The sequence below is a fragment of the Lactuca serriola genome, chromosome 4 (assembly GCF_051521515.1).
Source record: "Lactuca serriola cultivar US96UC23 chromosome 4, Lser_US96UC23_V15, whole genome shotgun sequence".
Taxonomy (NCBI): domain Eukaryota; kingdom Viridiplantae; phylum Streptophyta; class Magnoliopsida; order Asterales; family Asteraceae; genus Lactuca; species Lactuca serriola.
In genome coordinates, this window is record NC_136411.1 from 5,180,280 (window position 1) to 5,203,079 (window position 22,800).

Sequence of the window (22,800 nt, forward strand, 5' to 3'; positions counted from 1 at the left end):
TTGGTATACGAAGTATACTGTTTGGTAACCCACTTTAAACACCTCACTAAATCACTGCCTAGACATCATTCCCATAAGTAAATCAATCAGTATAACGACTTTGAGTCAGTGATAAATCTTATTTATAAGTTCATAATAACGATAATGAACTTAAACATAAGTTACACTTAAAGTATGGTAAGCATAACTCACTTACAGCGAGTTTTTCTCAAAATTGGGCTTTGCTGAAGCAGAGTTTCCGAGCCGAAAGCTCTTCTTATCGGAGCCTTCGGGCACTCCGGGGCTTTCCTCTAGTGCCTTGAGGCTACTAGGGCTTTAGGAGGGTTTTTGGGGGTTTAGAGAGTGTGTGTGTAGAGAGAGAGAGAGAAGTAGGTTTTGGTGTGAAGAATGAAGGCACTCTCACATGGTATTTATAGGCTGAAATACAGCTGAACTCGTTGAGTTGGGCCTCTAACTCGTCGAGTTGGGTGCCACATGTCAGTATCTGGTGGCATGACTTGGGGAGAAAGCAATGGCTCAGATCGCGTCACGTCGCCCCCTTCGCAGCAGCACACTCCCGACGTCTAAACCCGGTAACTTTTGCATACGAGCTCCGTTTTCAAAGTTCTTTATATCCACGCGTAGGTATTGACAAGATCTATAACTCTCCTTTTGACTCCGTTGGCTAATTCTCGGTTAATTTTAAATTTAACAGTATGAGAAGATTACATTATTAAATGACCGTGTAGAATTCATAACTTCAACATACGCACTCCATTTTCGTCTATCTTTTTATCGTTGAGCTCTTATTAATGATATTTTCAATTCTCATTTAGGTTGCGTTGGCCAAAAATCGATCGATCTAAGATTCAAATTTCAGGTTATGCAATACCATGCCAAATTTTAGAAAAATCATAACTTCCTCATACGAAGTCAGATTTGGGCGTTCTTTTTATGTATGTTCTCGGTTTAACGTATACTACAACTTTCATGTAGTTCTATAAGGCTAAAAACTAGTTTTGTGACATCCCCAAAATCACGGACAGAAAAGACTGAACTAATTTATGCTTTTAAAATAATTTTCAGAGTAATCCTTTGATTTAAAAGAGTTGCGGAATTTGTTCCCAAAATAAAATATGATAAATAAAATTTATCAAAGCATTCCTTAAAGAAATGTATTTTCATTATATATCAAAACTCGGGATGTCATGTTCCGATACAGACAGAAAAGCATAAACGGCATATTATAAGCCTTACAACAGTTATACACAACTATTGGCCTATAAACAAAATATCTTCACAAGTTGTCCAACTTATGCTCTCGTGCAACTACCTGTAATACAAATAAAACTGAGTGGGTCAGGCTTGGGAGCCTGGTGAGCATATAGGGTTTTCAACCCACAATAAATAATTATATTTAATTTCACCAACCAACAATAACCCGATTACCCATTCTCGTTATCCTCACTTTACGTCCCTATGACAACAACTATTACAAGAGACCTAATCTACGATTTTCATCAGGACGGACATTACTGCAAAGGGGTTTCCTCGACAATAGATGTCCTAAAGGCAACCATGAGGGGGATAGAATACACCGGTGAACACATCGTTCACAACACCTACAGGTTACGAACCTACCAACGTTCCACTAGACTATCTAGAAAGAGTCTATGGTCTTCATTTATACTCCGCTAGATGACTAGATCAACAACAACATCGAGCCCTCTCATCATTTTTATTTCATCACACATCAACTATCTACCCATGCTTTACCCAACATTTTTGTAGATAGAAATATATATATATATATATATATATATATATATATATATATATATATATATATATATATATATATATATATACATATTTACACAACTTAAAACCTGTATAATGTATTCATTCAATATCCATTCCATATAACAGATAATATATAAACAAGTAATAGGTATTTTATAGAGAAATAATTCATATCTATGTGTTAGAAGAAAGCAAATACACACTCACTAGATAAGACGATGCTCGGACAGCACTACGGCTCTTAAAATAGTAATCTTCAATGAAACCGGGATATCTTCCAAAAACCGGGCTTCTCGCGGGCAGAGTTTTGGCTCGACAACTCTATTTCTCGGGATCTTCGGGGCTTCGAGACTTGCTTCGGGTCTCGGGAATGATACCGGGGCTTCGAGGGTATAATTTGCATGTAAATCGAGGTAATAAGGAATGAGAGAGAAGAGATTGAGCAACCAAATTATGTTGGCTTTATGATCTATTTATAGGGTTGGAGTTGGTCTTGAACATAGGGCGTTCCCTGAACGTTGGGCGTTCCCTTCGAACGCGGTGCGTAGGAGCGGGGTTCCGATCCTATCCCTTATTCGTTGAGTCAGCATCGACGTGGCCAATCCGGAGCCAAGCACTGAACGCGGGGCGTTCCCTCTATGGGATGGTGCCTCGAAATTCAGAAAATCATAACTCTCGCATACGATTTCCGTTTTCGACGTTCTTTATATCCACGCGTAGGTGAGATTATGCTTTACAACTCTCGTTTAGACTTTGTCGGCTAATTTTGACTTTATTTTTATTATATTATTCTTTAGTAGGCCGGGACAGGAAAACTCCGTTAGAAATTCGTAACTTCTTCATCTGACGTCCGTTTTCGTCTGTCTTTTCACCGTTGGACTACTATCGATGACATCTTAGATTCTCGTTTAGATTGTTTCGGCCAAATATCACTCGATCTCAATTTCGAGATTTGGGCTATATACCGCTAAGTCGAAACTTAGAAAAAATCATAATTTCCTCATACGAAGTCAGATTTAGACGTTCTTCTTATGAACGCTCTCGGTTTAACGTATTCTAGGACTTTCGTTTAGATCACTAAGGCTAAATATCGCTCTATCGTAAATTCACTATTTACGTCACGCAGTGTCGTACCGGTTTTGTCGCGAAACTTCGACAGGTCATAACTTCTTCGTTATAACTCGGATTTCGGCATTCTTTATATTTTCGGAAACCTTGACACGGCCACTACAACTTCATGTATAGATATCGGGCTTATCTAATATTTTATTTTATCGCTTATTTTTATCTTTAATTCATTTAAATCACACAATTAAGCAATAAACACATAATACTCAAATAATACATTCTTATTATTTCAAAATGAGTTACAAAGGTTAACCTATACTATTACATAAATATTAATGTCTAGCCTAGAAACACGGGCGTTACAAGTTTATCAAAAAATCACTTTTTACGATTTCCGGTGTCGTGTCGGTTTTGCCGTAAAACTTCGATAGGTCATAACTTCTTCGTTATAACTCGGATTTCGGCGTTCTTTATATGTACGGAACCCTTGTGACATATACTATAACTTGGTCAAGATTATTTATTCTAAACAATCTTCTATTAAAAATTCATTTTTGACGTTTATTGTCTCTAAATTGACTAACTCGAATATGCGGGCGTTACAAATATGAAATTATTATGTTAGAGCTTTTATCAATGTTTTGTTTGTAAGAATTTGTGTGCTCAATACTAAATTTTATTCATAAAAAATATTAGATTGTTAATGAAATTAATCACATTTTTAATTTTTCTAAATACAATTTTCTAAAACTCTAATATGTTCTTAATTCTTGATAATATGAACACATAATTGTGTTGTGTTTGTAAATAATTTCAATTCCAATATAAATTCACACAACATAGTTAAATCATTACAAACAACATGAATGTATATTATAATTGACAAATTTATCGTCACCATTACAATGTGCTTATGTAAGGTTTAACTAATGAACTGCATTTGGTTAGATTACATAGTGGAAGAGACGTTATAACAATTAAACTGTCACACCCCAAAACCGAGAACGGCGGAAACGTTCTGGGGTGGAGAACGTTATGTACAGTATCATAACAATGCATAATAGTAAAGACAAGCAACAACATCCATTGCATTAATATAATAATTTGTAATACAAGTGTGTTCTGTACAGTTTGTAAGACACCAAAAGTATAATCAAAATAAAAGATGAGTCTTGTATGTGCTCCATCTTCTCAAAAGCTGCATTTGTACCTGTCTACTGATGACCTGAGAATACAAGTTATTTTGAAAGCGAGTATCAGCATAAGGCTGGTGAGTTCATAAGTATTTAGTGTCATTGTTTGTATATAAATATTTACAACCATGTAGTATAATAGTTGTTATCAATGTTTGGAATTAGTATGCTCCCTAGAAATCCTATATTTTCTAGTAAAAGTAGTCTTCTACCAAGACCCGGTTGTTTGCATGTTTGATCCCTTGTAAATGTAAAAGTTTTCCCAGTAAAACTATCGGTATGAAAATATAGTTTTAGACTTCATTCATATAAAGTAATTGGGAAAATAATGTTTTACCCCCAGCAGTGTCACTACCGGCTTAATGTAATGAAAATGCAGACTCCAAGTAGTATTAAATGTACAATACACCTCGGGGAATCTGTTTTGCCTTTAATTCTTAATGTGTTAATTAAAGGTATGAATGTGAACTCGTATGTAACCATGCTGATTGACGATCGAATAACGGATGGCCCTCCGAGTCATATGTAGTAATGTGACATTTTGTCACCCCTTGGCCTTTCGGCTCGGACTGTAGCTAGCAGTCAGGATGTGGGAGTGTCTGTCCCGTATAGATCTATACACACAATGCCCGCTCTCCCTCCAGGAGACTCTGGTTACATGGTGATACCACTGCGAAGTGTCGTATCGAGAAGTAGTATGTCACATTATAATTAAAGTATATTCTCTTGTATATTGTATAATGTATTTTCTGTTATAATGTATCGAGTGTTCTCTTATATAGTATATAGTATTCTCTTTGTATAGTATTTATCATGAATTGACTCACAATTGTACTGACTCTAGTAGGTGTCATGGTAATAGTAGAGATGAGTAGTAATCCTTAACTATACCTATTATAGTTAAATAGAAATATTGGTTGCATGCCTTTGATACACAAAGGTACTTAACTGAAGTGAAGACTTTTATATCCATCAAAAATATATATAATATATAACTAAGAATTCAATGACGGTCGGACAGATAACAATATACCCTAAGTCCACAATCAAACAAGAACAGGAAGTAAGGTGAGCTATCAGTCCTAAGTCCTTCAAGTCTTACTTATAAAAATATATTGGTGTAGATATGGTTTAGGAACAAAGGAAGTTTAAAAGAGTTTGGAAATAGTTTTATAATAATTTAACATGAAAATGAGTTTGATAAACATTTAAAGCAGTTTTGTTGGCAAAGCAGTTAAAAATAAAGAAAATCCTTTTGGTTGCAAGTTATAAATCACATGTGATTGATACTATAACTTGTTTGATTCAACTTGTATCCCCCCTCCATAAAATCATTTAAAAACATTTAAAAGGTTGATTAAGGGGTGTGAACTCACCTGCAGTGAGTGGAGTGGAGTGGATGGAAGTGTCGGGTAGGATGCTAGGTGTCAAGTGAGGACTTGTATACACACGCGGATCCTATGTAACATGTAGTGATACATAATTGTATCTAATTAGTTATTTAATCACTAATTAAGTAAGTAAAGACAATCTAATGCATAAAAACACTTTGTTTCAAGTGCTAAAAGTGTTAAGGGTTGTATCTAAGGAGAGTATGTCCTCACATTGGAGTTTACTCCTCAAATGGTGGCCCTTAAGGGTGTTTATGGTTTCTGGACCATTTCCCCCATGAGTTTACGGCCGTAAACTCATGGGAATGGTGCATTTGTGTGTCTCAAGGTCTCATGTTTCACAAAGAAGTGCCCTATGGTTGAATCAAAGGCTTAGGAAGTGGTTAGGGCTCGAAATGGCATTCCTTTGGAGTTTACGGTCCTTGGACCACTCTATGGGAGTTTACGGTCGTAAACCCTTGAGTTTACGGCCGTAAACTCTTGGCCACTTCATCCTTTTCGTGTTTTGTGGTTCTTAGTTCATGCATGCAAGTTTCTAGGCCTTTATTGAAGCATTTGAATGTGTCATGGGCATATAAACACCACTTAGTGGTGTTTACGGTTTTGGGAGATCCCCAAACTGTAAACACATGTGTTCTTGGGGATTTTGGTGTTCATTCCATGGATTAGCAAGCACACTAAGCAAATAACTAGTTAGGAAGAGTATACTTACTTATAGGAAGCTTGTAAGAGTGTTTAGGACCCAAGAACACTAGTGTGTGTTCTTGGTGTTCTTAGTGTTTTGAAGAACACTTGAAGATCTAGTTAAAAATGAAGAATCCATGGATGAAATGATGTATAAACACTAGATTAAGTGTTGTATGAAGGAATCTAGGGAGGAAACACTTACATTTTGGCGGATTTGAAGAGATGAATCGATGATACTTGAGAGAAAAGTTATGTGTTCTTAAGGTGGGAAGTGGGAAATGAGGAAAAACGGTGTGTAAACTCATGTTATATGCATGAGTCTTGGGAAAATGGTGTTTACGGCCCAAACACCATTTGTTTGACCGTAAACACCTTGCTAAGGTGTTGTTTGTTACACCTCACTCATAGGGCAAACACAACCGCTCCTAATTCGAGGTCGTGTGTGGTGTAGTTGACTTCGTGTGTCTTCAGTTGTCTTGAGGCATAGGCGATGACCTTACCTCGTTGCATCAGAACAAAACCGAGCCCCTGATTGGATGCATCGCAGTATACCACGAAATCTTCTATCCCGTCGGGGAGGGATAGTATCGGTGCGGTGCAAAAGACCCGTTTCAGGGTTTGGAATGTCTTCTCTTGTTTCTCTCCCCAGTCAAAGTCCACGCCTTTCTGGGTCAATGTTGTAAGGGGCTTCGCGATTCGAGAGAAGTTTCGTATGAACCTATGGTAGTAGCCAGCGAGGCCTAGAAATTAGCGAATTTCTGTAGGCGTCTTCAGTGCTGACCAGTTCTCAATAGCTTTAATCTTGGATGGGTCCACGTGGACTCCTTCTTCGTTAACCACGTGTCCTAAGAATTCGACTCTTCAGATCCAAAATTCGTACTTAGAGAACTTTGCGTATAGCTTCTCCGATCGTAGAGTTTCCAGGACTTGTCGTAGATGATCGCTATGCTCCTCCTTACTTCGAGAGTAGATAAGTATTTCATCAATGAAGACGGTGACGAACTGATCCAAGTAAGGAAGACACACCCTATTCATTAAGTCTATGAATAGTGTGGGTGCGTTGGTTAGTCCGAATGGCATCACTACGAACTCGTAGTGTCCGTAACGAGTTCGGGAGGCTGTTTTCGGGACATCCTCCTCAAGCACTCGTAACTGGTGATACCCGGACCTCAGATCAATCTTGGAAAAGTAACTCGCCCCTTGTAGTTGGTCGAATAAATCGTCTATACGAGGAAGAGGGTAATGATTTTTGACTGTCAGCTTGTTGAGTTCTCTGTAATCGATGCACATACGGAACGATCCGTTTTTCTTCTTTACGAACAAGACCGGTGCTCCCCAGGGTGAGAAGCTTGGTCTTATAAAGCCCTTGTTGAGCACCTCGTTATGTTCACTGGACCGTTCTTGCATCTCAGCAGGCGCTAGACGATAAGGTGATTTGGCTATGGGGGTCGCTCCTGGAATTAAGTCGATTCAGAACTCGACTTGACGTTGCGGGGGTAATCCTAGGAGTTCCTCCGGAAAGACATCAGGGAAGTCGCGTACTACGGGAAGGTCTTTTAGGTCTTTTGTTTTCTGACTCGTATCGACAACATGCGCCAGGAATGCACGATATTCCTTACGCAAGTACTTCTGGACTTGAATACTTGAGATGATACGAAGACTCGTATTAGGTTTGTCTCCGTAGATTAACAAGGTTTCGTTATTCGGTAGATTTAGACGGAATTCTTTGTCAAAACACAGGATATCGGTACGATGGAGACTCAAGCAGTCCATGCCCACGATGACATCGAAACTCTTGATCAAAACTGGTATGAGGTCGATTGGGAATGAATGATTATCTAGTGTGAGGGAACAACCTATGTAAATCTTGTTAGAACTCTCTGTATTTCCGTTAGCCATTTCTACGACGAAGGTTTCTTTTAGTGGTTGCGGTGATTGTTTAAGTAAGTGTTTAAAGTTTTAGTTTACAAAGCTCCTCTCTGCCCCACTATCAAACAGGATACACGCATAAGAGTTATCAAGAAGGAACGTACCCGTGACTACGGTGGGGTCTGCTACTGTCTCATTGTGGCCAATAGCAAGCAGTCTCCCTGTTCCTCCCGAATTTCCAGCCATCGGACAGTTTCTTTTGAAATACCCCATCTCGCCACAGCCGTAGAAGGCATGGCTTACTCCGGTGTTGGGAACTTGATTGATTGGTTTGGGTTGGGATCTGCAAAACCGGGCGGTATGGCCCTTCCGGTCACAGTTAGTGCAGTGCATTTCACGACATGGGCCGTGATGATGGAAAGAGCACTTGGTGCACTTGGGTAGGTTCCCTGCATATGTTTTAGCTGGTACAGGGGTAGCAGGAGTAGTGGCAGCATGGACAGCCACAGTCTGTTGGTTCTTGGAAGAGGATTGGACTGATTTGCCTTTCTTTCGGTCCCACCGTTTCCTTTTGTTATCGGATATCTTGATCGTTGCAGTGTCAACCGTTGTGTTTGTTGATGGAGTGTAGGGAACTTCATGATTAATTAGCCTTTGGGCCAATTCCTTGGCACTGTCAAAGGTCGTAGGGTGTGATGCTAGAACGTTCCCTCGATAAGGGGGTACCAAACCCCAGATGTATCTTTCAATCTTTTTGCTTTTGGTGGGAATCATGTTAGGACATAGAGTTACCAGGTCGCAGAACCTGGCTGTATAAGCCACTATGACGGTCCCCGCCATCTTGAGGTTCCAAAGTTCCTCCTCGATTTTCTGGATTTCCCCCCTAGGGCAGTACTCCCTCGTCAACAGGTCTGTTAGTGTATCCCAGCCCATGGCGTTGGCTGTTACTAAAGAGGGTGATTTTACATGGCCATTCCACCATGACAGGGCCCTTTCAGTGAAGGTGCAAGCAGCGAACTTTATCTTGCTTTCCTCAGGGCACGAGCACATCTCGAAGATGGCTTCAGTTCTTACGATCCATTGGGACAGTGCAATGATTCCTCCAGTCCCATTGAAGAATTTTGGTTTGTAGTTCATGAAATCCTTATAGGTACACCCATGTGTACGTGGGTGGATTTCACCATGTCTAGAGTTGGTGCCCAATCCAGCTCCACTTGCATCACCAGAATTTATTTGGGCCATAGTTGCGGTCACAGCTGCTGTTACGGCTTCCTGAAACATCACCGCATCGAACTGCAGAGGAGGAGGTGGTGGAGGTGGAGTTTGATTCACAGGCGTGCTTCTAATCGGATGCTTGCGGGGAGGCATCTTTTACTGAAAAATTATAAAGATGACGACAATAGTGAGAAACAATTGTAAGCATGATGGGGGGCGTTTCATGGACTAAATCGCCATAGTCCTACCATTAGTTAGAAACATACTAATAGATTCGTGAAACACAAGAGTACAAACTTTCCCATAGACTAGATAGCTGCCAATATTACTGGTATTACTGATGTAACATGAGTTCATAAAAGTTGACCTAACAGTAGGTCTTACATCAAACCATAAGGAAAATGTTGACAGCTTAGAAGTCTAGTTAGAGTACTTTCAAGGTTAGGAATGTTTACAAACAAGTGCTCTACTGAGCATAGAAAAGAAAAGGTTATTCCTTAAACAAAAGAGAAAGATGAGTTGACATCTTCTACAGGCGACGGGTATTTCTTGGGCGGCACCTAAAATCAGTCAGTTGGCGTACAACTTCCTGAAGATGTCGTTCATGAGCCCTCTGACGCACCCGGAGTTCTATGACTTCAGCTCGGGATGCAGCTAGTTGTTGCTGCAGAGCCTCATTGGTCCTCCTAGTCCTATCCATGGCTTCTTCGAGTTGGCAGATATGGACAGTGTTAAGGTTAGAGTTGGCGTCAATTTCCACAACTCTGTCGATGGCTGCATGACTTTGTTCAACGTTCCTAGCAATCCTACGGACCATGATGGGCAAGACTCGGTCAGCTGAACCTCCCTCGCTTATGTTGTAAAAACTTCGGTCTCCGTTGAAAGGTAAAGGCTGACCCTGTTCATCGCTCCATCGAGTCAAGGTTTAGCCCACATGGGAGTGGGACCTTGAAATGTCGGATGGGGGATGGGGTTTGGAGCTACTGGGGGCAGGTTGTTGACTTCTGGTTCAGAATCAGAGCTATCTGAAAAGCCTTCTGCACGGTGATCATCCAAAGGGATCGGATGATCATCTTCTGGCTCCTCATCAAGCCATCCTCCAATGCCTTGGTTTGGATAGTACGGATCTCCGGGAAGGTGGAAACCAGCCATGCTATCTACGCGAGAATGGGGAAAAGAACAGTTAATAGACGTTCCAATCTAAGATATTTACAAGATGATCATTATTATTTAGACCAATACTTGCATAGTGCATACCAATTACATGCGACCGAAACAGAATAGACCTTCGAATAAGTGACCCTAACCCTAAATCCACAACCAAACAAGGAACAGAAAGTAAAGCAAAGATCACAGATTCTAAGTCTAAAGCGCCTTAGTCACATGTAACCGTAGAGTATCCACTTAGCAATTATAGCTCTACAAGTAACGACCTTTTTAGTTGTCACATATGTAATTTATAGTAATGCAGAATACTCCTATAGTATTCTTGTTCTAATGTTCTTGTAGTAGTGTTGGTAAGTTTTTAGACTTGTTGCAACACCACAACCACTCTTAGGCACATGCTAGTCACTCCTAGGAAAATGTAGTTGATTAGGCTACATCCACCCAGATTTGACTATATGTCTCTAAGCCTAATTGTGTTGTTCAACAATCTTAATACGTTTGTTCTGTTCTAGTATGATATTGACCCTTTATGGATGTATATATATATATATATATATATATATACTTAGTTAAATATTTTATTACTTAAAAGTATATATTCTTGGTCAGAGTGTTTTAATCCCGATCTTTTTATAGTTCGTATATCTTTTATGGGTTGATATACTTGATTCACTATAAACAATGCTCTGATGCCAATCTGTCACACCCCAAAACCGAGAACGGCGGAAACGTTCTGGGGTGGAGGACGTCATGTATAGTATCATAAAAATGCATAATAGTAAAGACAAGTAACAACATCCATTGCATTAATATAATAATTTGTAATACAAGCATGTTATGTACAGTTTGTAAGACACCAAAAGTATAATCAAAATAAAAGATGAGTCTTGTATGTGCTCCATCTTCTCAAAAGCTTCATTTGTACCTGTCTACTGATGACCTGAGAATACAAGTTATTTTGAAAGCGAGTATCAGCATAAAGCTGGTGAGTTCATAAGTATTTAGTGTCATTGCTTGTATAAAAATATTTACAACCATGTAGTATAATAGCTGTTATCAATGTTAGGAATTAGTATGCTCCCTAGAAATCCTATATTTTCCAGTAAAAGTAGTCTTCTACCAAAGCCCGGTTGTTTGCATGTTTGATCCTTTGTAAATGTAAAAGTTTTCCTAGTGAAACTATCGGTATGAAAATATAGTTTTAGACTTCATTCATATAAAGTAATTGGGAAAATAATGTTTTACCCCCAGCAGTGTCACTGCTGGCTTAATGTAATGAAAATGCAGACTCCAAGTAGTATTAAATATACAATACACCTCGGGGAATCTGTTTTGCCTTTAATTCTTAATGTGTTAGTTAAAGGTATGAATGTGAACTCGTATGTAACCATGTTGATTGACGATAGAATAACGGATGGCCCTCCTAGTTATATGTAGTAATGTGACATTTTGTCACCCCTTGGCCTTTCGGCTCGGACTGTAGCTAGCAGTCAGGATGTGGGAGTGTCTGTCACGTATAGATCTATACACACAATGCCCGCTCTCCCTCCAGGAGACTCTGGTTACACGGTGATACCACTGCGAAGTGTCGTATCGAGATGTAGGATGTCACATTCTAATTATAGTATATTCTCTTGTATATTGTATAATGTATTTTCTGTTATAATGTATCGAGTGTTCTCTTATATAGTATATAGTATTCTCTTTGTATAGTATTTATCATGTATTGACTCACAACTGTACTGACTCTAGTAGGTGTCATGGTAATAGTAGAGATGAGTAGTAATCATTAACTATACCTATTATAGTTAAATAGAAATATTGGTTGCATGCCTTTGATACACAAAGGTACTGAACTAAAGTGAAGACTTTTATATCCATCATAAATATATATAATATATAACTAAGTCCACAATCAAACAATATATTGGTGTAGATATGATTTAGGAACAAAGGATATGGTTTAGGAACAAAGGAATTTTAAAAGAGTTTGGAAATAGTTTTATAATAATTTAACATGAAAATGAGTTTGATAAACATTTAAAGCATTTTTGTTGGCAAAGCAGTTAAAAATATAGAAAATCCTTTTGGTTGCAAGTTATAAATCACATGTGACTGATACTATAACTTGTTTGATTCAACTTGTATCCCCCCTCCATAAAAGCATTTAAAAACATTTAAAAGGTTGATTAAGGGGTGTGAACTCACCTGCAGTGAGTGGAGTGGAGTGGATGGAAGTGTCGGGTAGGATGCTAGGTGTCAAGTGAGGATTTGTACACACACGCGGATCCTATGTAACATGTAGTGATACATAATTGTATCTAATTAGTTATTTAATCACTAATTAAGTAAGTAAAGACAATCTAATGCATAAAAACACTTTGTTTCAAGTGCTAAAAGTGTTAAGGGTTGTATCTAAGGAGAGTATGGCCTCACATTGGAGTTTACTCCTCAAATGGTGGCCCTTAAGGGTGTTTATGGTTTCTGGACCATTTCCCCCATGAGTTTACGGCCGTAAACTCATGGGAATGGTGCATTTGTGTGTCTCAAGGTCTCATGTTTCACAAAGAAGTGCCCTATGGTTGAATCAAAGGCTTAGGAAGTGGTTAGGGCTCGAAATGGCATTCCTTTGGAGTTTACGGTCCTTGGACCACTCTATGGGAGTTTACGGTCGTAAACCCTTGAGTTTACGGCCGTAAACTCTTGGCCACTTCATCCTTTTCATGTTTTGTGGTTCTTAGTTCATGCATGCAAGTTTCTTGGCCTTTATTGAAGCATTTGAAGGTGCCATGGGCATATAAACACCACTTAGTGGTGTTTACGGTTTTGAGAGATCCCCAAACCGTAAACACATGTGTTCTTGGGGATTTTGGTGTTCATTCCATGGATTAGCAAGCACACTAAGCAAATAACTAGTTAGGAAGAGTATACTTACTTATAGGAAGCTTGTAAGAGTGTTTAGGTCCCAAGAACACTAGTGTGTGTTCTTGGTGTTCTTAGTGTTTTGAAGAACACTTGAAGATCTAGTTAAAAATGAAGAATCCATGGATGAAATGATGTATAAACACTAGATTAAGTGTTGTAAGAAAGAATCTAGGGAGGAAACACTTACATTTTGGCGGATTTGAAGAGATGAATCTATGATACTTGAGAGAAAAGTTTTGTGTTCTTAAGGTGGGAAGTGGGAAATGAGGGAAAATGGTGTGTAAACTCATGCTATATGCATGAGTCTTGGGAAAATGGTGTTTACGACCCAAACACCACTTGTTTGACCGTAAACACCTTGCTAAGGTTTTGTTTGTTACACCTCACTCATAACGACACTTCCTTTTATTAAATCGTTTTGACGAAAATAAAATAAAACACCCAAACGGACTTAAATCCGGCCAAAAATGTATTGAAATGTTTTTGACTATTAATTTAAGTGTTTGACTATGGAAAATTATACAAATGAAAATTTCGGGTTGTCACATAAACATTGCGGGTTAATACAACTATGGTTTTTTTCAGTCTTAAAAATGGAGAAATTAGAAACCTAAAAAAACAAAACCTAAAAAATGGCAAAAAGCCAACACAACCCTGGTTCTTTCTTTCTTTCTTTCTTGATTATCTCAATTTTTCGGTTTCTTATTTCTCCAACCCAACCCTACTTCTTTCTTTCTGTCTTGATTATCTAATTTTTTTTCAATGTCGATTTCTTGAGATTAAAAAAAACGATTTAACAAGAGGCAAACGTAAAAGATTTCAATAGGATCTAGCTGATTAGAGAAGGTTTCAATAACTCTTATGCTTAAAGAGTATAATACCATTAAATTTCTAACCAAAAAAAATTATATATACACTAAAGTCCAAATATTTTCAACGATTTGACAAAAAAAAGTCCTAAACTTTATTTTTTTGACAGTAAAGTCCTAATTGACGATTTGACAAGAAAATCCTAAACTTTATTTATTTGACAAAAAAGTCCTAATTGCCGGCTAACCGAGAAAAAATGGTAAAAGTGTCAAAAACTGCCTGTAATTTGGACTTTACTGTCAAAAAAATAAATTTTAGGACTTTCTTGTCAAATCGATGAAAATATTGGGACTTTACTGTATATATCCCACCCTTATATTATAATGATCTTTAATATCTAAATTCACGTTTATTATATTTTGTACTTCATGTAGTCACTTCAATAAATCCCTTTTTGTTTTTATTTTATTTAAGCATTAATAATATATGTACTTTATTCTATTTGTGTAATATGTTCATCTGTATCCCAAAGGACACGACCCTACTTCTACTCATACGAGTGATTGTGTGTTTAAGTAGGTTTAATCATTATTGTGTAACATCCGGTTTCGAGAAGCTTCCAATTTCGGGAATTATAGACATTAATGGATCAAGATAGGGCCCTGGACTTCAAAGGGTTAGGTTTTTGACCCAATAGGATGTGGAATATAGAGATTGGGTGATCCAAGCTTCCATTTATGTTTTGGGAGTCTAAGGGTATAATGTAAAAGTGATGTTTCGGGCCTTTTATTGATTTAAGGGTTCAAGTTTGTGTGATATGTCTCCGGCTCGATTCATGCTCCATGAGAGATGGAAAAAAGGGGCCTGAGAATCACAGCAAAGAAAACAAGACCGTCAGTCGTCATCCAAGAGGTTGTCCCGGAACGATGCCCCGACGATCAAGTCAGATCTAGGTTTCGATGAGAGGGTGAAAAAGTATGAGATAAAGGGACAGTGTTCTGTGTTGGTCCCTTCTCTTCGAGTATAAGGGGCCTTTTTATACCTGGAGTCGGGGGAACAGAACCCCGACCATATCTTCTACTTTTTTAGGTTTGGAAAGGACAGGCGGCTTCCGGTTGGTAGATTATGCTCCGTGAGTGGCTGATTGTTATTGGTGTAGACTTGCCAGGGGATCAGCGTCCTGAGCATTACACCTGCCGCTCTGGGGGATGACAGATACTATTTTGTCTTGACGCTGGTTCTGGCGCTTGGGCGCCAAGGAACGAACACGAGGTTGTGAAGGGCGAGGGTGAGGACACGACATTAGGCGTACACCGACTTTTTCCCAGGCTATCTATCAAATTGGTGGTACTATTACACCTGACGTATTCCTGATGGGATACGTCAACAGAAAGTTTTAAGTCAAAGGAGATTAGATGGAATGTAGATTTTTCCAGCACCTTACCAAGCATATAAATAACGCCAAATCGTAATTGGGATGCAGAAGTTATGAATAATTGAAGATGGGAAGGTTTTGAGTTATGCTAGTACGTTGGGCGTACAGGATGTACGCTAGGCGTACTAAGCTCATTTGATCGCAGATTGTTACCCTGGTACGCTGGGCGTACCAGGAGTACGTTGGGCGTAGATCAGTCAGATGCAAACCCTAATATTTAGGTCTTTGACCCTATTTAAAGACATTAACTCATTTCAAACCCTTCTTACCTTCAGCATCCATCCTCTCTAACCCTAAATTAGAAACCTATCCCATTTGAAAGATTATTGAGCCTTTGAGTGATTTTGGTGTGTTTAGAAGAAGGAGAACTCATTGGAGGAGTGTCGGCTAGCTTGGAGATTGAAGATCCAAAACTATTTTCCCCTTTGCAAGCTTCTGGAGGTATAAAGCTTCAAAATTTATGACTCATTAGCTAGTGGCATGTAAAGTCATAAAAATTGTTGAGTTCATTTCTGGTCTTTGTAGAGGTCATTAAGTCATAAAAATTATATCTTGATGAGTATAATTCTTCCATGCATGAGCTAGTGGCATTTTGATGAAGTTATGGATTTAGGGCTTTGGTTTGGACACCATTAAGCCATGTAAAGTCATAAAGTCTGGAACTTTATTACTTAGGACATCCCAAAAGAATCAAATCTGGATTTTAGATGTTTTATCTTAAGGCATTAAGACCTAAAATGGAGTTTTGGGGATTTAACATCGTACGTTGGGAATATTGGGGTGGTACTCATGGAGTACACACCAAGGTACCATAATGGGACATTTTTCGGCCTTGGTTGTTTTAGGTTATGGGCCATGAGTTGTTAGGTCAGATATAGGAAGGGTAAAATATTCTTTTACCCATTGATATGATAAAATATGGATTGGACCTTGGGTTATGGGAAATTGCCTTAATTATTGATTAGGGATAATTTGGATGTGTTTAGTGTGAGGATATCGGTAGCAGCGACGCGTATGATTTGGTTATCTCTAGATTGAGGTGAGTTTCCTCACTGTACTCGACCCACTAGGATATTTTATGTAGGTTGCTAATTGTCTTTGTGACTCTTGCATTTGAATGTTGGGCTAGGCCCATTGTATGTCGGGCTAGGCCCTTTATATGATGGGCTAGGCCCATTGCAGGTCGGGTTAGGCCCATGGTATGACAATCTAGGCCTATTTGTATGTTGGGTTGGGCCCATTAATTAGGAAGGGTTAGGCCCATCTGTATGTTGGGTTGGGCCCATTGATTAAAAGGGATAGGCCCATATGTATGTTGGTTTGGGCCTATTGATTAGGAAGGGCTAGGCCCACCTGTATGATGGGTTGGGCCCATTGATTAGGAAGGTCTAGGTCCATCTGTATGTTGGGTTGGGCCCATTGATTAGGAAGGGCTAGTTGGGCCCAATGAGAGGGTTAGGCCCACGGATATGTATGGTATGTGGTATTTTGGGGAACTCACTAATTTTGGTGCTTACGGTTTTATGGTTATGGTTTAAGGTACTTCCAGATCGAAAGGGAAGGGCCCGGCGTGAGTGCACAACATCCCCCAGAGTTTTATTATGTGTGATTGTTTATGATTTTTACTCTAATGTTTAAATAATATATCCATTTAATTGGTTTTGGAACAACTCATTTGTACGGCTTAACATTTAAAAATAAAAACTTTTCCTTGGATTTTTTGGACATTACATCTTGATCATGTTATTTGTTGTTTTCAACATCCAACACATCATTATATGCATCATAGTTCTAAATAAACATATTTAAAATGTCTAAATGTTAGACCCATATTCAGTCTTCAACTAATTCATCAAATATTAATACAAGTCAAAATAAGTAGGTTATGTTTGGGAAGCCTATTGAGAATTGGCAAGGTTGGACAATGTTAAGTGTAAGGATATTTTCATGATCCAAACACACTGCAAACCCCCCCAAAATATTTTTCAATCTCAAAAGTTGATAAGAAATCAACACTATGCAAAAACAAGCATTTAAAGAAAAAAATTGTTAAAACCTTATCAAACTCATCAATATTAATTCAACAACTTCAAAAGTATGCAATGTATGTATGATTTTAATTCCTAAACCATTAGTCAATATCAAAGTCTAAAAATCACACAAGTAATAGAAATGATACTACTATAGTCGACTTAATAGTGATGTACTTTTAATAGACTTTTGGCTACCTTGCTCTCCCAAAAGAGCTTTCTAGCTACGGGTCTCCTCGACCATCTTCCTTCTGGTATAAAGGAAAGAGCTGCCCGAGAGCCCCTATGCGACATTAAACATATATAGACAATAGACACATAGGATGGTCTACAAGTAGTGGAATACTTAAACATGTATAAAAAGTAAGAACATACCATACTTTACACTCATGGGTTGTTCTCCAAGGTACTAAGGTCTACCACTTGTGTAACACATACGAGTATCATTTCCCATTTGCAAGAGAGACCTGCCTAAAAAGCCTTCATAATACCTCAAACATTTCAAATTAGGTATCCAAGTCTCAGATGGTCATACAAGTATAATATTGATGGGACGAATACAATCGTGATCAAAATTCAAATCTAAGACTAAAAAATTTGTATGTCTTACACATAATATCCCATATAGTAATTCAATTAAGGAAAGTTCAAAGTACGATATATATATATATATATATATATATATATATATATATATATACTATGGACATGTGCTCTTAGGTAATAAGCTCACCCTAATTGATATAGACACACTACTCCATTTTTAGTGATGTTTAGATGTCTAATAGTCACCTTAGTGTAACACCCGTCTCCCAATGGATCAGTGTGTGGCACAGAGGAGTCAAAGGCATGGTTTTTAAGGAAAACCATATGGAATGACGTGACAAGAAGGTCATCACGACATGAAATACCAAATATGAGAACGCATTTTTGGATGGATGTCACGACGTGAAAAGAGTATGGTCACGACGTGACGATAGCTGCAGCCCAAGCCCATGATTTTTTAGGGTTTCCTCTGGATTTAAACCTCTAAAATCATATTTAGGGCATCATTTTCAGCCTCCATCGCCCTCTAGAACCTTAAAGCAAACCCTAATACCCTTTTCTTCATTTGTAAGCTTACCCTTGGTGATTTGGTGCATTTGGAAGGAAGAATAAGCCTCTTGTGGTATAGAGAACCTCTTGGCAAGCTAGGGGATTTCATTTGAGCCATTTCTAGACACCTATAAGGGTTCAAGATCCAAGCTTTACGTTTCATGCTTCTAGATCTAGGCTCTTTGACCCTTCTTTTTCATGTGTGAAAGTTTGGATGGAAGGATTCTATAAAGTTGGCAACTTTTTGGGTCCTTGAGGTCCTTTGAGGGTTATACATGTTGGATCTAAAGTTTGGCTAAGTTTTGAAGTCATTCATGTGCTTGTGGTTCCATTTTTCATCATTTTGACCTAACAAGAGCTCAAGACATGCATTAAATGTAACGGCCCAAATTTCAAGCTGAAAATTTCATTTTTAAATTAACAATTCGATAAACATTTTTACCAAATATTGTCGAATAAACAACATGTCACAAAATCATATTGTTGTGTCCCAAACCATAATGTCAAAGTAATAAAAATCAGAGTACAGTCCCAAAAACTCCTTGCGGAAAACCATGTGTGTGTGTGATGCGCTGCTACACCGCCGGCTCCTTCCCCTTCGACGAAGAGGTACGTAAAACCAAAACTATAAGCACAAAGCTTAGTGAGTTCCCCCATCATACCACATACCATACAATATCGTCGGTATCTTTCAATCGGTAACCTACATCAGTATCTTTCAACCGGTAACTCACATCGGTATCTTTCAACCGGTAACTAACATCGGTATATTTCAACCGGTAACAAACATCGGTATCTTTCAATCGGTAACCATCATCGGTATCTTTCAACCGGTAATCAACATCGGTATCTTTCAACCGGTATCCGACATCGTTATCTTTCAACCGGTAACTGGGGACTATTTCACCCCCTACCACTAGCATACAATCTACAGATATAAACATACAGTCAGATATATCCAGGTACCGATCTACCCTTGGGTCCTACGGACCACTGTTAGGGAAACTAATCCCTACTATACACATAACATATCATCCAGATACATCTCATAACCAACACATAACCAGATCAAGATAATTAACACGAAGACCATTATCTTCTAAATACCCCCTTTTTAGTGGGCCGGCATTGTGGCCTTAGACCCACCCCTACTGGAAGGTAACTCACCTCAATGTTGTGCAGTGTTTTAATTATCCTCGGCGCACAAGTCAACTCCCTTCGACTCCTCGATCCCTACACGACGACCTTCAGGTCAACACACAACAAGTACAACCCTAGACAGGGTCAGTCCAAGTTTAGTCAAAGTCAACTTCAAGTTGACCCGAATCGCCGAGTTGGGCCGTCAACTCGCCGAGTCCCTCACCCTTTACTTGTCCTCATTCATGACCTGACTCGTCGAGTTGAGCCGCCAACTCGACGAGTTTCTCTCTCATATGAACATTTCATGAAACTCATCCGACTCGCCGAGTTGATGAATAACTCGTCGAGTTCATCTTCATATGATGAAAAAGTTATGTCCTTGACTCGTTGAGTTGATGAACAACTCGTCGATTTCATCTTCATCCTTATGAAGATTATCTTGGACTCGCCGAATCTGTTCTAGCACTCGTCCATTCCCATGAACTCCATATCTAAAATCATGTCCAATACATTGGGTAACTCTTTCTGTCCGATTACAACCCTTCTAACACTCACTGGGTTCCTTTGACCCTCAACAAATATGGGGTTCAAAACCTCAGACTCGTCGAGTCCCAAGAACGGACTCACCGAGTCAATCATGTCCACACTCTAAATCCTTGATTTCTGATGTACAACTTTTGATCAAAAGGTAGATCCAGGCTTCTATAATCGATCTAGCACGTAAAGTTACAAACTTTACGTGCTTGCATGGGACTTTGAGCTCAAAAAGGCATAAAACAAGCTCTTGATATGCATGGGGCCTTTCATGGGTACAAAAGCCACTCAAATTTGCCTAGTGACCCCTTAAATGATGTGATTCAGAAGCCTTAACCCCCAACCATGTTTTCAAACATGGTTGGCCACCAAAAATGGCTTATAAAAGCCCTAAATCTCCTCAAAGAGGGATCTAATAAATGAATGAGCAAGGTTACAGCTTTTTACCTTCAATGAGCTGTAGAAGATGCACAAATGCGGGTTCCCTTGGTCTCTACTTGCTTCCTCAAGTTTTTCTCCTTCCTTCTTAAGACCACAAGCACCAAAATCCACCAACAAGGCTTAGATTGCTTCAATAACGGCTAGGGTTTCAATGAGAGGTGTTTTGGGAGCATAAGGGACGTTTTGGACAACATAACATTGTTTAAATAGGGTGCAAACCCTTGGATTAGGGTTTTTGTCCAGACAGCACTTACTCGCCAAGTCCGGGACCTGACTCGTCGAGTCCACGGCTTAAAATCTGCGTCCCATCCCGTTTCTACTCGGCGAGTTGGTCCTTCAACTCGCCGAGTCCAAGGCCAAGAATGCAAAATACATAGATAAAAATAAAAGAATAGCGTACCAAGAACCAGGTGTTACATTAAACATGCATGTCTATAAAGCATCGATTTTTAGAATGATTTTGGAGTAAGAAGGCCCTCTAGAAAGTTGGAATGGATGGATTAAATGATTAATGTCTGAATGCATTAAGTTGCCCCAAAATGCAGTCATCACGACGTGACCATATATGGAGGTCACGACGTGACAATGAAACTCACCGACTATTTTGGATGTGATGGCATGTCCATCACGACGTGACAGTGGTTTTGATTGTGACTGAGTTGTTTGTAATTAGGGTTTTGGATTAGGGTGGAGTTTGTTAGCCATGACGTGACCATGGGTTAGTCACGACATGAGTTTCAATTGATAGTGATGTTGATTGTTGACTTTGACCTTGACCGTTGACTTTTGGCCAAATTTCTAGTTTTAGAAGGTAGACTAAGGGTTTTACCTTGTGTGGTTTATTAAGAGGTGTATAGCACCCGTTCATTGGCTATGAGATCTGTTAGTTGTTGACTTCGTCTCCAAGGTGAGTCTTCTCACTATACTATGTAGGGTGCTAGTTGTCTTTGTGATACTTGCATGGAATACCAGGATGTGTCCCTTGGCATACGTATGAAAGACTAGAGTTTAGCCTTTGAATTTATACGAAAGACTAGGATATGGCTCCTGGAAATTGTATGCGAGACTAGGGTTTAGACCCCGACATTTATATGTAGGATTCTAGTTGTCTTTGTGATGCTTACATGGAAGACCATAATGTAGCTCTTGGCACTTGTACATAAGACTAAGGTTTGTTTCCTGGCATTACAGGGAAAGACCATGATTTTGATGGGTTTTCTAGGTTATAAAAATTTTATATGTGGGGAAAAAACACTTAAACTGTTAAGTTCACATACAACCAAGAAATGATCTATGTTTTCTCTATTGAAAGCAACAAACTATGAATATCAAGAAACCCTATGAGAGAGGCTATGAAATCGAAATTCAAATAAATTAGGGTTACATACCTTTTTGATTATTATTGCAAATAATCAAAGTTCAATCCTTCTTCAAAATCTTGAAAAGCTAGCACCAAAGGAATGGACGCCCAAATGACTTGTACCCAAAACCCTAGTAGCAAGAATATTTGAGGAGAGAGGAAGCTAGAGCAAAATTTTGGCTCGTATATGTGTGTGTATGGTGGATGAAAATATGATGCCAAATGACCCTATTTGTAGCTGATAGGAAAACCATATAAACCCTAATTTGAAATAAAATAATATTATTTCAAATCCATAATTATCTAGTTTCCTAATTATCCATAAGCAATATACCAAAAACCCTAAAACCCTCCTTAATTTCATTCAAGGGGTTGGAAGGTTCTGGAATACCTTCTTGTTCAACTATTGAACAATTATAGCTTCAATCTTTGCACTTTTAATTAATCCCAAAATTAATTCTTATTAATTTCTGATTAATTATTAATTAAATAATACTATTTCCAATCAATATATTAATCATATAATATATTACTAAATCATTTATTTCAATTTCTAATTAATTTATTAATCATATTATAAATTAACAAATCAGCCTCTTCCTCTAAAAGTCATTCTAACCAAATACTAGTTTTGAGGTCAACCCAAAAAGGATTTTGC